This window comes from Cetorhinus maximus, chromosome 4 (assembly GCF_964194155.1).
Source record: "Cetorhinus maximus chromosome 4, sCetMax3.hap1.1, whole genome shotgun sequence".
In the NCBI taxonomy this organism is placed as follows: Eukaryota; Metazoa; Chordata; class Chondrichthyes; order Lamniformes; family Cetorhinidae; genus Cetorhinus; species Cetorhinus maximus.
Genome location: NC_135882.1, coordinates 127734305 through 127751914, shown reverse-complemented (window position 1 = coordinate 127751914; position 17610 = coordinate 127734305).

Here is a 17610-nt window from a genome sequence, read left to right as displayed (position 1 = left end):
ATTGAACAGATATTTTGTGTCTGTCTCACTGTAGAAGACTTAGAAAACTTCCCAAAGGTACTTTAAAATCAAAAGGTGATCAGGAGGGAGGAACTTAAAACAATCACCATCACTAGGGAAAAGATGTTGGGAAAACAATTAGATCTAAAGGCTGACAAGTCCCCAAGGCCAGATGGCCTAAATCCTAGAATTTTAAAAGAAGTGGCTGCAGAGATTGTAAATGCATTGGTTTTAATCTTCCAAAATTCCTTAGATTCTGGAAGGGTTCCAGTGGATTGGAAAATAGCTAATGTAACGCATTTATTCAAGGAAGGAGGGAGGCAGAAAGCAGGAAACTACAGGCCAGTTAGCCTAATACCTGTCATAGGGGAATTGCTAAAACCCATTATTAAGGAGGTTATAGCAGGATACTTAGAAAATGATAATGTGATCAGGCTGAGTCAACATGGCGTTGCAAAAGGGAAATTGTGTTCTTAGAGTTTTTTAAGGAAGTGACAGCAAGGTGGATAAAGGGGAACCGATAGATGTGGTGTACTTGAATTTCCAAAAGGCATTTGATAAGGTGCCACACCAAAGGCTACTGCACAAGACAAGAGAACAAGGTGTAGGGGGTAACATATTAGCATAGATAAAGGATTATTTAACTAACAAGAAACAGAGTAGTGGAGTGCCACAGGGATCAGTGCTGCGATCTTAACTATTTACAATCTATTTCAATGATTTGGATGAAGGGACTGAATGTATGGTAGCTAAATTGGCCAATGACACTAAGATAGATAGGAAAGTAAGTTGTGAAGAGGAGGTACAGAGTCAACAAATGAATATAGACAGGTTAAAGGTGTGGGCAAAAATTTGGTAGATGGAGTATAATGTGGGAAAATGTGAACTAATCCACTTTGGCAGGAAGAATAGAAAAGCAGTATAGTATTTAAATGGGGAGAGATTGCCGAACTTGGCGCGACGGGGGATCTGGGTGCCCTGGTACATAAATCACAAAAAGTTAGTTAGCAGGTATAGCAAGTAATTGGAAAGACAAATGGAATGTTGGTGTTTATTGCAAGGGGAATGGAATATAAAAGCAGAGAAGTTGTACTGCAGCTGTACAAAGCTTTTGTGAGACCACATCTGGAGTACTGTGTACAGTTTTAATCTCCTTATTTGAAAAAAAGATGTAATTGCATTAGAAGCAGCTCAGAGAAGGTTTACTTGATTCATTCCTGGGATGAAGGGCTTATCCAATCAAGAAAAGTTGAACAGGTTGGAGCTATCCCATTGGAGTAGAGAAGAATGAGAGGTGATCTTATTGAAACACATAAGATCCTGAGGGGACTTGATAGGCTGGATACCCAGAGGATGTTTCCTAAGATCACTACCTTAGGAAACTAGAAGAGTAGAACTAAAGGACACAGTTTAAGACTAAGAGGTTTTCTTTCTTTAATAGTGCTGTTTACATTTGCAGTTTTCCAATCTGCTGGGACATTTCCAGAATCTAAGGAATTTTGGAAGGTTACAGCCAACGCATTCACTATCTCTGCAGTCACCTCTTTTAAGACCCTGGCATGTAGGTCATCAGGTCCAGGGGACTGGTCAGCCTTTAGTTCCATTAGTTTTCCTTGTACCTTTCTCTAGCGATTGTGATTATTTTAAGTTCCTACCTCCTTGCTTTTCTACTCTTCTTGGGAGGCTTTTTGTGTATTCCACTGTGGAGACAGATACAAAATATTTGTTCAAAGTCTCTGTCATTTCCTATTTTCCATTATTAATTCCTCAGCCTCTAGGGAACCAACATTCACCGTCGCTACTGCTTTCCTTTTTATATACTTGTAGAAGCTTTTACTGTCTGTTTTTATATTTCTTACTAGTTTCTCTCACACTGCAATTTCTCCCTTTTTTACTATCTTTTTCATCATCCTTTGCTGGTTTCTAAAATTTTCCCAATCTTCTGGGCTGCCACTAATCTTTGCAGCATTGCACCTTTCTTTCAATTTGAAACCATCTTTTATTTTATTCTTTGATTGGATGTAAGCATCGCTAGCAAGGCTAGCATTTATTGCACATCCCTAATTGTGTTTGAACTGAGTGGCTTGCTAGGCCATGGTAGAGGGAACAAAGAAAAGTACAGCACAGGAACTTTGGCCCTCCAAGCATGCGCCGATCATATTGCCTGTCAAACTAAAACATTTTGCACTTCCGGGGTCCGTTTCCCTCTATTCCCACCCTTTTCATGTATTTGTCAAGCTGCCTCTTAAACACCACTATCGTACCTGCTTCCACCACCTCCTCTGGCAGCAAATTCCAGACACTCACTACCCTCTGCATAAAAAACTTGCCCCGCACATCTCCTCTAAAGTTTTCTCCTCTCACCTTAAATCTATGTCCCCTAGTAATTGATTCTTCCATCCTGGGAAAAAGCTTCTGATTATCTACTCTGTCCATGCCACTCATAATTTTGTAAACATCTATCAAGTCGCCCCTCAATCTCCGTTACTCTAGTGAGAACAATCCGAGTTTCTCCAACCTCTCCTCATAGCTAATAACCTCCAGACCAGGCAGCATCCTGGTAAACCTCCTCTGCACCCTCTCCAAAACCTCCATATCCTTCTGGTATTTTGGCGACCAGAATTGCACGCAATATTCCAAGTGTGGCCTAACCAAGGTTCTATACAGCTGCAGCATGACATCCCAGCTTTTATACTCAATACCCTTGCTGATGAAGGCAAGCATGCCATATGCCTTCCTGACTACCTTATCCACCTGCGTTGCCACTTTCAGTGACCTGTGGACCTGTACACCCAGATCCCTTTGCCCGTCGATGCACTTAAGGGTTCTGCCATTTACTGTATAATTCCTACCTGTATTAGACCTTCCAAAATGCATCACCTCACATTTGCCCGGATTGAACTCCATCTGCCATTTCTCTACCCAAGTCTCCAACCAATCTATATCCCATTGTATCCTTTGACAATCCTCTTCACTATCTGCAACTCCACCAACCTTAGTGTTGTCTGCAAACTTACTAATTAGCCCAGTTACATTTTCCTCCAGATCATTTACGTATACTACAAACAGCAAAGGTCCCAGCACCGATCCCTGCGGAACACCACTAGTCACAGCTCTCCATTCAGAAAAGCACCCTTCCACTGCTACCCTCTGTCTTCTATGACCAAGCCAATTCTGTATCCATCTCATCCAGCTCTCCTCTGATCCTGTGTGACTTTAACTTCTGTACCAGTCTGCCATGAGGGACCTTGTCAAATGCCTTACTGAAATCCATATAGATAACATCCACTACCCTTCCATCGTCGATCATCTTTGTCACTTCCTCGAAAAACTCGATCAAGTTAGTGAGACATGACATCCCCTTCACAAAACCATGCTGCCTCTCACTAATATGCCCATTTGCTTCCAAATGGTAGTAAATCCTGTCACGAAGAATCTTCTCCAATAATTTCCCTACCACTGACGTAAAGCTCACCGGCCTGTAATTTCCTGGATTATCCCTGCTATCCTTCTTAAACAATGGAACAACATTGGCCATTCTCCAGTCCTCTGGGACCTCACCCATAGCCAGTGAGGATACAAATATTTCTGACAAGGCCTCAGCAATCTCCTCCCTTGCCTCTCTCAGTACTTTGAGATAGATCCCATCTGGCCCTGGGGACTTATCCACCTTAATATTCTTCAAGACACCTAACACCTCCTCTTTTTTGATCTCAACATGATCCAGGCTATCTACACACTCTTCCCTAGACAAATCGACCGCTAAATCCTTCTCTTTGGTGAATACTGATGAGAAGTATTCATTTAGTATCTCTCCCATTTCTTCTGGCTCCACACACAGATTCCCACCTCTGTCCCTGAGTGGGCCTACCCTTTCCCTGGCTACCCTCTTGCTTTTTACATATGTATAAAAGGCCTTGGGATTTTCCTTAATCCTGGTTGCCAATGACTTTTCATGACCCCTTTTAGCCCTCCTGACTCCTAGCTTAAGTTTCTTCCTACTTTCTTTATATTCTCCACAGGCTTCATCTGTTCCCAGCCTTCTAGCCCTTACGAATGCTTCCCTTTTCTTTTTGACTAATCTCACAATATCCTTCGTTAACCAAGGTTCCTGAAACTTGCCATACTTATCCTTCATCCTAGCAGGAACATGCCGGTCCTGAACTCTTATCAACTGACGTTTGAAAACCCCCCACATGTCAGTTGTTGATTTGCCCTCAAACATCCGCCTCCAGTCTAGATTCCTCAGTTCCTGCATAATATTGTTATAATTAGCCTTCCCCCAATTAAGCAGCTTAACCCGAGGACTCCTGTTATCCTCATCCACCAGTACTTTGAAACTTACTGAATTAAGGCCACTTTTCCCGAAATGCTCTCCTACTGAAACTTCAACCACCTGACTGAGTTCATTCCCTAATACCAGGTCCAGTATCGCCCCTTCACTAGTTGGACTATCTACATATTGTCTCAGGAAGCCCTCCTGGATTCACTTTACAAATTCTGCACCATCCAAACCCCTAGCACTAAGTGATTCCCAGTCAATTTAGGGAAAGTTAAAATCACCCACCACAACAACCCTATTGCTTTTACATCTTTCCAAAATCTGCCCACATAACTGTTCCTCAATCTCCCGCCAGCAATTGGGAGGCCTATAGTAAACTCCCAACATTGTGACTGCACCCTTCCTATTCCGGAGCTTTACCCATATTGCCTCGCTGCATGAGCCCAATGAGGTATCCTCCCGTCGTACAGCTGTGATATTCCCCTTAACCAGCAGTGCAACTTCCCCACCTCTTCTACATCCCTCTCTATACTGCCTGAAACATCTAAATCCTGGGATGTTTATCTGCCAATCCTGTCCATCCTTCAACCAAGTCTCTGTAATAGCAATAACATCATAGTCCCAAGTACTAATCCAAGCTCTAAGCTCATCTGCCTTGCCTGTTATACTTCTTGCATTGAAACAAATGTATTTCAGACCCCCAGTCCCACTGTGTTCAGTAATTTCTCCCTGCCTGCTCTTCCTCTTAGTCCTACTGGCCATATTCACTAGTTCCCAGTCATTTATTTCACCTGCTGACTTATTGCTCTGGTTCCCACCCCCTGCCATACTAGTTTAAACCCTCCCGAGTGACACTAGTAAACCTCGCAGCCAGGATATTGGTGCCCCTCCAGTTTAGACGTAACCCATCCTTCTTGTACAGGTCCCACCTGCCCCGGAAGAGATCCCAATGATCCAGATATCAGAAACCCTCCCTCCTACACCATCTGTTCAGCCATGTGTTTAGCTGCACTATCTGCCTATTTCTAGCCTCACTGGCACGTGGCACAGGGAGTAATCCTGACATTACAACCCTAGAGGTCCTGTTTTTTAACGTTCTGCCTAACTCCCTGAACTCCCGCTGCAGGACCTCGTCACTCTTCCTGCCTATGTCGTTAGTACCAATGTGTACCACGGCCTCTGGCTGTTCTCCCTCCCCCTTCAGAATGTCCCGTACCCGATCAGAGACATCTTGGACCCTGGCACCAGGGAGGCAACATACCATCCTGGTGTCTCTTCCACGACCATAGAAGCGCCTATCTGAGCCCCTGACTATAGAGTCCCCTATGACAATTGCTCTTCTGTGCTCTTCCCCTGCTGAACAACAGAGCCAGCCGAGGTGCCACTGCTCTGGCTACTGCTGTTGTTTTCCCCTGATAGGCCATCCCCCCAACAGTATCCAAAACAGTATACCTGTTAGAGAGGGGGACAGCCACAGGGGATTTCTGCACTGACTGCCTGCCCCTTCTAGTGATCACCCATCTATCTGTCTGTACCTTGGCTGTGACCATGTCTGTAAAACTTATGTCACTTTCCGCCACCTGAATGTTCCTAAGTGCATCCAACTGCTGCTCCAACCAATCCATGCGGTCTGTGAGGAGCTGCAATTGGGTACACTTCCTGCAGATGTAGTTGTCCGGGACACTTGAAGCGTCACAGATTTCCCACATCCCACAGGTGAAGCACTTCACCCAAGCAACTGCCATTCCTAGAACTATTTAATAAATTAATTTAAATCTAATAACTGCTTATTGACTCCTTATTAACTATACGTTCCCTAGGGCTAGATTTCTACTATAAATGCTAAATTCTAAGAACAGTAATCCCCTGCTTCTGGTCTAGATACCCTCTACTTATTAATTAAGTGATTAATTTATTTGGTTTAATTAGTTTAACAATGTTTTAGATTCAAATTCAGTGTAAATTCCCTGCCAGCCAATCAGGTCACAGATTTACCATGACCCTACTTTTAATTAATTTTTTTTTAAGACCCAAGGTCCGCCCTCCGACTCTGCTCCCTGGAACTAGGCTGCGAATCCCTGAGGTAAGGTTTTTATACTCACCGCTCTGGAACTCCGCCCTCTGACTTTGCTCCCTGGAAGTTAAGAGTCAACCACATTGCCATGGTCTGGAGTCACATGTAGGCCAGACCAGGTAAGGATTTTTAAATTTTATTCATAACATGTCCCTGCTCATGTGACAGAGTCCCATGGGGGGACAAATTTTTCACATTGCTCAAGTTTTAAATTTTTGAGTTTATAAATCTTCAGCTTCATAAAGCAGCTCTGTGCCTCAGGGAGCTTTCATTGTGCGATCTTCCACGCTTGCCCTCCTCCCAGCCCAACTCCGGCAATGCTGAGCTCTGCAGCGTGTGATTCATGCTGGCTGGCCATTAATTGGCCAGCCAGCGTGAAATTGATGTCAGGGCCCGATCGCAGGCGACCGCTCCTGGGCCTGCCATGCCCACACGACAAGGTGAAAATCCTGGTCACTGATTCTCAACTTCGCCTGGCTAGGTGTAATATATCACTCCCTCTTTGAATTCAATCTAATCTGGTTTATTTAAAAATGCAATTGTTCTCTTTACACCTCACATTCTAAAACTTCCCCCATGTTTACCTACTTAACATTTCAAACCTAGCTTATGTTCTGTTACATCAAATCCTTCTGACCAGCCGCCTTTAATTCAATTAAATCACACAGGCACACATGCACACAGACCCCACTATTACTCTACAATAAATTCCAATAACATTATGAAAATTATTATATCTTCCTGACATCCAAATCAGATGACGAGCCTCTGGACTTGGTCATGTCACAGTTGCTGGAGCTACAAAGGCAAGCTCGGGAACATCAGGAAAGGATGTCTGCTGCTCTCCTCAGATTGCAAGGCATGATGGGGGAGTCCATCCACCTTCGCTCTGAGGTGATTGCGTCGGCATGCCAATGCAGCGAGGTCAACACTGGTAGGATGGCGGCCACCATGGAGACTTTGGTCCAGGACATCACTCCTGCACTGCTACGCGAGCTCAACTCCATCGCTGATGCCATAGTTGGCCTCCAACATTGTGTACGTGAGAGGGGTGCCGGGCAGCTCAATCTCACTCCAGCTACCCCTTCTCCTCAAGAAGTCAGCCTGGGGCCCTTAGGGAGAAGGATCAGCAGGTGCACACCCCAGGGCCATCCACCCAGGTGACTCTGGGAATGTTTGGCCCTTCCGCATCCCCTCTTCCTATGACCTCAGCAGCTCCATCTTTACAGGACGAAGAGGGTGCCACTGCCACAGCAGAACCCCAAAAGCAGGCCAGGGCCTTCCAGGTCTCAGCCCTCCAGAGGACACCTGCCAATGTCATCACAGACAGGGTACTGCAGCAGGCTGCCTCCACCTCTGTGGATGTCCGGGGAACAACAAGACGTAGTGGCAGGGTTAGGAAAGTTAAGAAGAACTAGTTGCACAGTCTGGGCACGGGTGTTAATCACTTGTACATAATGTTCACTATTATCAATAAACTCCCAAGAATTCCTCCCTGCCTATAGCTCCTTGTTCTGATGAGCAGTGTTCTTGTCACTCAGATGTGAAACCTTTCTGCACAAGATAAAGGCAGATTTCTCAGTCCAGGGCCTCTTCCTTGTGTTTTGCGGATGGTCTGGCCTCACGGTCCCTGGACACATTACTGATGCCTGCACCTCAATGATGCTTGTCATTGTTGCCAGAATGTCGTGGGCAGGCATCACCGAGTTCTCTCATTCTCTATGTGTGCTCCCAGCACCTATATCGTGGGGCTGACCCCCATCTCTTCAGCATTTGTGACCAGTGATGCTGTGCTCCTGAAGGACTCAGGTGCTGAAGGTGGACAAAGGATCAGATGCTTCTAAAGTTTCATGGCTGCATCTCTATGATATGTCCCTGAACACAGAGCGCAAGCAAGCTACTCTCGGCCAGACAGGAGTTAAACGTTCTCAGAGATCTGTGGGGTGTCCTCACTCTGAAGAAGGGTCATATGGACTCGAAACGTCAACTCTGTTTCTCTCTCCACAGATGCTGTCAGACCTGCTGAGTTTTTCTAGCATTTTCTGTGTTTGTTTCATATTTCCAGCATCAGCTGTATTTTGCTTTTATCTATGTAGTATCCTCACTGCATGTCTTCATCATCCTCCTGCAATCAAGCGACTATTAGGGCCTCCGCTGCATCTCAATAACAGGATTTTCTCAGAGGGTATGTGTGCTGCCGTAAGCCAGACTGGAGTCAAGCATTCACAGATGCAATGTGAGGATCTATGGTGCCTCCTCACTGCATGTCGTCATCATCCTCCACAAATCTGGCAGCTATGAGGGCCTCCCAAGTGCGCCTGCCTTGTTTAACCAGTGTGAGGGCCTCATCCCCGTCATCATCGCCTCAGAGAACCTCACCTTCATCCCTGTTGGCGTCCTCCTCACCTTCATCCCTGTCGGTGTCCTCCTCATTAGAGGAGACTCCAGCTCGTCCATCTCCTCCTCAGCCAGCTCCGCTCCCCATTGCAACGCCAGATTGTAAAGGGCACAGCAGAGGACAATGATGCATGACACCCTCTGTGGACTATATTGCAGGGCTCCACCAGACTGGTCCAGGCACTGGAACCTCATTTTCAGTATCCCAATGGTTTGCTCCACCAAGGTGCAAGTTGCAGGATGAGCCTCGTTATTCCTTCGCCCTGCTACAGTCTGAGGCCGCCGCATGAATGTCATCAGCCACAGCCTCTGCGGGTAGCCCTTGTCCCTGAGGAGCCATCCCTGAAGCTTCTGTGGATCCTGGAAGACGTCAGGGATCTGTGACCGACCGAGGATGTAGGAGTTGTGGATACTCCCTGGAAACCATGTGTAGACCTGCAGGACGCATTTGTGGTGGTCGCACACCAGCTGCACATTCAGCGAATGGGATTCCTTGTGGTTGATGTAGTTCACCGTGTGCTGCAACGGATATCTGAGCACCACGTGAGTGCAGTCGATCACACCCTGCACCTGTAGGAAACTCAAGATCTGGGTGAATCCAATCACTCTTGCATCCTGGCTCTCTTGGTCCCAGGCGAAATGCACAGAGTTGTGTGCCCTCGCGAAGATGGCATCTGTGACCTCATGGATGCATTTGTGGGTGGCGACTTTAAAGATCCCACAGAGGTCATCTGCAGAGCTCTGAAAGGAGCCACTGGTTTAGGAATTGAACGCTGCAGTCACATTCATGGCCACTGGCAGTGGGTGCCCTCCAGGTCCCCATGATGCCAAATCCTGCAGAAGCCGACAGATGTGACAACCAGTTCCCTAAACATGCACAGTCTTCGGTGACACCGGTTCTTGGTCATCTGCAGGAATAAAAGGTGGAATTCATAGGCCCTGGGTGTCGCTAGGCGCCAACCAGTGATGGCTCGCTTTGGCTCTTCAGAGGTGTGTGCGGGAGTCCCAGCGGCCTCTTCTCCCAGAGGGTGCTGCTGCTCCCTCTGCACAGTCAGGAGCTTCACTCGCTCTCTACTCCATCATCTTCACTCTCTGTAGGCCATCAGGCATACGGCTAGTTCACCAGGCTCCATGATCCTGATGTACTCCTGCAGGATGAAAGAGAGGGAGAAACATGGGTTAGCATGGGTGTACTAAGAACCTGTCCTGATTAAGTCTAAAGGGCCCTTAACGCTTCCCAGATAGTGCTGGCCACCATTTGGATAGACAGAGTTTAGTGCATTGCACGGCTGCCCAAAAGCACCCCCACCTCCACCTCATTCTACCCAGCCGCTTGGCGGCAGCTTTGCCCATTGGACTGCATGCTGTACTGTCAGCTCAGGCACAGACATTCTCCTAAACTGCGCTGCAAGGCTGCACTGTTAGCGTGAACCATGGGGGAGATTGGTAGACTGGTCCAAACTGGGATGATGACATTGCAAGAGGCTATGAGTACCTCTACCAGTGACTGCTCCATGGGCAGCTTTAGCAAGGAGATTGTACAATGTGTGCAGTTGTACAACTGTTCTGCCGTCCACTAAAATACCCATGACGTTGCAGTCTGTGTTGGTTGGGGGTGGGGGTGGGGGGAGGGGGCTGTGAAAAGTTCAGGAGCACTTGGTGGTACTTTGATGCCTCTGTGTTGCTTGAGTGGGCAGATAAGCTAGAGGCCCAACTCCAATCAGATCAATGGCTCTGCTTGAACTGTCTCACTTGCAGAGGAATGATCATTTTATATAGGTTTCCCTAATGCGTGTCCGCTTCCCTCACCCACCCTACCCCACAATCCGAATGCTTGTGCCCTATATTCAACCGCAAGGCAGCCCTTGCCACCCCCAAAAGCTGCGACAGCAGGGCTGCCATTGCATCCCCCCCCCCCGCAACAACCCGCCCCAACCACAAAGCAGCCTTTGCCCTCCCCACCCACACAACACGCCTCAAGCTTGAAGTCCAACAGGTGACCCTGGCGAGTGCTGCACATTGTTGCTGTGCACTCACCTCTAAGTTCCCCTCAAAGTGCAGCCTGCCAAGTGTATGCTTTTTATGTGCTTTTGTGAAACACGTTGGCGTGCTTTCCCACTGATGTGGACCGACAATCCAGCGGAGAGGAAAATTCTGGCGGACAGGCTTAATAATAATATGCAGATGTATGACAATAAGGTTCCCGGTGTCTGATGGCAGAAAACGTGGCCCGCCATCGATGGGCTGAGTGGACGATCTCAAACTGGTTTCACACCATCACGAAACCAATCGCACCATATTGCCCACTCACATCACCGAACACGCCCGACGCCAGCAGGCACAGAAAATCCCTACCTAGGTCATTAATATAGATCAAGAAAAGAAGTGGTCTTAAGTGGCCCTTGGGAACCCCACCATATACTGTCCTCCAGCCCAAAAAACAGCCGTTCACCACTACTCTCTTTCCTGTCACTCAGCCAACTTTGGATCCATGCTGCCACTGACCTTTTTACCCCATGTCAACTTTGCAGACAAGCCTATTGTATCTTTATCTTTATCAAGCATCTTTTGGAAGTCAATGTATGCCACATCAACTGTATTACTCGCATCAACACTCTCTGTCGCCTCATCAAAACATTCAATCAAATTAGTTAAACACAATTTTCCCTTAATGAAGCTGTGCTGGCTTTCTGTAATTAATTTACATTTGTCCAAATGACTGTTAATTTTATCCTGAGATTATCATTGGTAAAAGGTTGCCCGCTGTCAAGGTTAAACTGACTGGCCTGTGGTTATTTTACACCCCTTTTTGAACAAGGGTGCAACATTTGCAATTCACCAGTCCTCTTTCACTACGACTTTGGCAGCATCTTTATCTGGGTAAAGACTATAGACATTGTGAATAAGCATGAATCTTTTTCGTTTTACATATCAAACAATTCAACTGTATTGCAAGTTTTCCAAATATAGAGACAGATACAGTGCGAAGAGTATTTACGCATTTTACAAGGATTGGAGGTTGGAACAAAAATATCTGATAAGATCTATAATGATCTTAACTATTAAATATATTATAGGAAAATTATGTCATGTAGTCATGTCTTGCACATGGTTAGTTGATAATAAAGGAAGGATGATGGAATGGAGAAGGGTAATGGAGGAAGATGAGAGGATAATAGGACAGAGAGGAGGAGGAGCAGGGCAGAAGGGGCCAGCATACAATACAGTCAACACCTTTTATTTCATTTAATGACCCACCACTATTTTAACAAATAAAACATTTGAAACACACAAAGGAGTTAGACAATAAGGCAAGTTATTTTATAGGATGGTTATTATTTCAGACTAGGGACCAAATACTTTCCTCTAAAAATAAATTCCCATTAATGCATGAAAGAGAAAAATCTTTTGAGGTGTAGACAGGATCAGCAATGCTGAGGATATGGATATGGACAAAGCGACGGCCTGATCCAAAGCAAATTTTCCTGGAGTTAAGAGGTGTCGACTGACAGCAGAGGAGCAGTGAGAAAGCCACATAGGAACCATTAGTGTCAGGAATGGCTGAATGGGAGAGTAATGCTTTCAGCTGTCATGGTCCAAAACTCTGGAATTATCTCTTTAAAACTCTCCACCTCTTTCTCTTCCTTTAAGACACTCCAAACCTACCTCTTTGACCAAGCACTTTGGACCATCTGTCCTTTGTTTTTTCATGTGGCTTGGTGTCAAATTTTGTTTGATAATATTCCCATGAATCACCCTGGGACGTTTCACTATGTTAAAGGCATATTATATAAACACAAGTTGTTGCTGCTGCCATTTAGGGAAAGAAACCATCAGTCTTCTAGTTGAAATGCAGCCATCTTATAGTGCTCTTTGGGGGTTGCTTAGCTCAGTTTGCTAAATATACTGGAGTGTGATGTAAAATGACCCCAACGGTGTGGGGTTCAATTTCTGTACTGGCTATGGTGGTTCATGGAGGTCTGCCTCCACACTTTGCCCAACGGTTGTGAAGTGGTGCCCCTCAAGCTATGTATAATGAATTGTCTCTCTCTAATGGAGAAAAATGTCTTTGGTCCTTTGTGAATTATGACTAATTACCTTGCCTTATAGTGCTCCTCTATAAGTTTCAGGCATGATATTCTTTTCCTGGATACCGACAATCTTTAATGCCTCCAATACTCTTGCCTCCCTTTCCCTCTTCTTGTGGCCTGTGCAGGTCTTCTCTGCTTTACTCACCCCTGCTGCTGCTCCTGATTTAGCAGCCTTAATGGTAAGCCAAAAGCATTCCCGTGTCCAATAATTCAGAGCTAAGCAAATTTTTTGAAATTGTTCTTGGCCTCCACAAACTCTAGCTGTAACAGTATCAATGAGAAATGTTTGCCAAAACAACCAAAACTCTGGCCCAACCGTCCCCAAAATGACTAATCAGAGACTTATCTTGATGGAGGTGAAGATACTATTAAACACCATGTGTGAAAGCTAGTTACTGATTTGGCCTCCCCCCAAAATTCAAATTCTACCATCTGCTGTGGCAGGATTTGACCCTGGGTCTCTGGATTATCAATCCAGCGACAAAACAACTACACCATCACCTCCTTATTAACATCTGGGGGTTAGTGCCAAAATTGGGAGAGCTGTCTCACAGACTAGTCAAGCAACAGCCTGACATAGTCATCCTCACGGAATCACATCTTACAGATAATGTCCCATACACCAACTATCACCATCCCTGGGTATGCCCTGTCCCACCGGCAGGACAGACCCAGAAGAGGTGGCGGCACAGTGGTATACAGTCAGGAGGGAGTTGCTCTGGGAGTCCTTAATATTGACTCCGGACCCCATGTAGTCTCATAGCATCAGGTCAAACATGGGCAAGGAAACTTCCTGCTAATTTTTTTTTTGCAAAAATATACTTTATTCATAAAATATCTTCAACCACATTCCAAACCATTTCAAAAATACCATTACAGAGGTACAATCAGGTTCAACTTTTACAACATGTATCACCAGGTGCATCAGTACAAACAATATTACAATCATTTGCAGACATTCATTTTGAGCTGTACAGCCTGAGGGGATTTAAAAAGCTCCCAGTCCCTCGGTGCACTGTGGCAGAAAGGTCTTAGACAGCGACCCTTCCCCATTGCGCCTTTGCGGCAGCTGCCCCAAGCTTTAGTGCGTCCCTCAGCACGTAGTCCTGGACTTTGGAATGTGCCAGTCTGCAACACTCGATCGGGGACAACTCTTTGCGCTGGAAGACCAACAAGTTTCGGGCAGACCAAAGAGCGTCTTTCACCGAGTTGATGATCCTCCAGCTGCAGTTGATGTTTGTCTCGGTGTGTGTCCCTGGGAACAGCCCGTAGAGCACAGAGTCCTGTGTCCAGAACTGCTCTGGATGAACCTCGACAGAAACCAATGCACCTCTCTCCAGACCTTCTTTGCAAAGGCACAATCAACAAGAAGGTGAACAACGGTCTCTTCCCCACCACAGCCACCTCAAGGGCAATGTGCCGAGGGGGTGAGACTCCTGGCATGTAGGAAGGATCTGACTGGGAGGGCCTTTCTCACCACTAGCCAAGCTACGTCTTGGTGCTTGTTGGAAAGTTCTGGTGATGAGGCATTCTGCCAAATGACTTTGACAGTCTGCTCGGGGTACCATCCCACAGGATCCACCCTCTCCTTTTCCCTCAGGGCCTCTAAGACATTAAGTGCCGACCACTGCCTGATGGACTTGTGGTCAAAGGTGTTTCTCTGCATAAATTTTTCCACAAGGGACAGGTGGTACGGTACGGTCCAACTACTTGGAGCATTCCGCGGCAGCGTGGCCAAACCCATCCTTCGCAACACCAGGGACAGGTAGAACCTCAGCATGTAGTGACACTTGGTGTTTGCGTACTGAGGGTCTACGCATCGCTTGATGCAGCCACACACAAAGGTGGCCATCAGTATGAGGGCGATGTTGGGCACGTTTTTTTCCCCCTTTATCTAGAGGCTTGTACATCGCGTGCCTGCGGACACGATCCATTTTTGACCTCCAGATAAAGCAGAAGATGGCTCGAGTGATCGCCACCACGCAGGAGTGTGGAATGGGCCAGACCTGCGCCACGTACAGCAACAGCAAGAGTGCCTCACACCTGATGACCAGGTTCTTACCCGCAATGGAGAGGAAGCGTTGCTCCCACATGCCCAGTTTCCTTTTCACCATAGACACTCGCTCCTTCCAGTTTCTAACGCATGCCCTGGTCCCTCCGAACCATATCCCCAGCACCTTCAGGCCGTCAGCCCTGACAGTGAAGGGGACAAAGGATTGGTCAGCCCAGTTCCCAAAGAACATGGCCTCGCTCTTTCCACGGTTTACCTTGGTTCCCGAGGCCAGTTCGAACTGGTCGCAGATGTGGATCAGTCTGCGCACCGATAGCGGATCCGAGCTGAAGACGGCGACATCATCCATGTACAGGGAGGCTTTGACCTGAGTGCCTCCACTGCCTTGGATCGTCACTCCTCTTATGCCCGGATCCTTCCTGATGGACTCAGCAAAGGGTTCTTTGCAACACACGAAAAGAACAGGCGAGAGAGGATAGCCCTGCCTGACTCCAGATTTAATCGGAAAGCTATCTGTTTCCCACCCATTGATTGAGACTGGGCTACTGATGTTAGAGTAGAGCAGTTGGATCCAATTTCGAATTCCCTCCCCAAACCCCATTTTGGAGAGCACATCCACCATGTAGGTGTGCGATATTCTGTCAAAGGCCTTCTCCTGATCCAAGCTGATGAGACAGGTGTCCACACCCCTGTCCTGTACATAGGCAATCGTATCCCTGAGCAGCGCGAGGCTGTCAGAGATCTTCCTGCCTGGCACAGTGCAGGTCTGGTCAGGGTGGATCACCAATTCCAGAGCAGACTTGACCCGATTGTCGATGACCTTAGACAGAATCTTATAGTCCACATTCAACAGTGAAATGGGTCGCCAATTTCTAATTTCCTCCCTTCCCCCCTTGTGCTTGTAGATAAGGGTGATAATGCCTTTCCTCATGGATTCTGACATACTGCCGGCCAGGAGCATACTCTCGTACACTTCTAGCAGGTCTGGGCCGATCCAGTCCCACAGAGCCGAATACAACTCCGCCGGCAAGCCGTCGCTTCCGGGAGTTCTACTCTTCTCGAAGGACTCAAGGGCCTTAGTCAGTTTGTCAGGAGTTAGCGGTTTTTCCAGACTCTCCCGTGTACTGTCGTCTAAGACCTCCGTGATAGAGGACAGGAAGGACTGGGAGGCCGTGCTGTCTGTGGGCTTCACTTCATACAATCCGGCAGAAAAGGATTTGCCCAACCTCAAAATGTCGGACTGCGATGACTTTACTGAGCCGTCTTCTTCCTTCAGACTGATGATCACAGAGCTCTCTCTGTGTACCTTTTGGAAGAAGAAATGTGAGCACGTCTCATCGTGCTCCACGGAGCGGACTCTGGAACGGAAGATGATCTTGGAGGCCTCCGAGGCAAAGCGCGAGGCTTGCTGGCTCTTCACCTTTTAGAGTTCCTCCTTGACATCGACCCCCATCGACTGCAGCCGGAGCAGATTCTGCATGTTTTTCTGGAGTCGCGACATTTCCCTCTGTTCCTTTCTAGCTTTCTGGGTGCCTTTGAGGATGAAAAACCTCTTGATGTTTCCCTTGATCGCTTCCCACCAGTGTGTCAGGGACTCAAAGAGGGGTTTCACGGTTCTCCAACCTTTGTAATCCCTCTTGAGCTCCTCAATGTTCTCTGGGGTCAGCAGTTGCACGTTTAGCTTCCATGACCCCCTGCCCACCCTCTGGTCCTTCGCTAAGTGGCAGTCCACCAGTAGGAGGCAGTGGTCAGAGAAAAACACCGGCTTGACGTCGGTGGATCTGACTGTGAATGCACGGGACACAAACAGGAAGTCTATCCCGGAACGGATGGACCCGTCTGGCCGCGACCAGGTGTATCTACGCTGCGCTCCGTCTGCAGGGTTGCTGAAGATGTTGTGCAGCTTGGCATCCTTAACTGTTTCCATCAGGGATCTGGACGTAGCGTCCAATCTGCTGTCGGCCCTGATGGATCGTCCAGCCACATCGATGATGCAGTTGAAGTCACCGCCCAGAATGACCGGCCTGGAGGTCGCCAGCAGCAGTGGGAGCTGCTGAAAAACCTCCAGCCGCTCGGCCCCTTGTGACGGGCCGTACACGTTAATTAACCGGAGTGGAGCGTTCTTGTACATTACATCTGCTACGAGGAGGCGCCCGCCCACCACCTCCTTAACCTCGGAGACGGTGAAGTTGCCTCCCCGCAGCAGAATACCCAGGCCAGAGGAACGAGAGTCGTTTCCGCCCGACCAGATCGATGGCCCGTGGGACCAACATCGTGACCATTGCCTGTAGGAGCTGAGGTGTGGAATCGCACACTCCTGCAGAAACAACAGGTCAGCTTTGACCTTGGCAAGGTAGTCCAAGGTCGCCACACATCGCGTAGTAGATTTAATGCTACGCACATTTATGGATACAATCTTTAAACCCATTTTAAAGCATTTATTCTCCTACCAAACCTATTGTCTCTGAGAGTCCCAGACCTTTAGTCTGCTCCTTCATACCTGTAGTGGGTTAAATTCCTTCACTTTGGATGGGCTGAGGAAGTCCTCATTGGCAGTGTTCTGCTCGGGTAGCATCTGGGGGTTCGCGCAGAGAGCGGGGTTTGAGATGACCTTTGCTGGAGAAGCTTCTCCAAACCTCACCCCCTCTGGGGCGTTGCTGTTCCCAGCTTCCCGGAGCTGGGGTGCGCTGATCGCCTCACTGCTCCCAGATTCCTGGGGCTGTGGTGCACTGGCCTCTTCGGGTTGCAGGCAAAG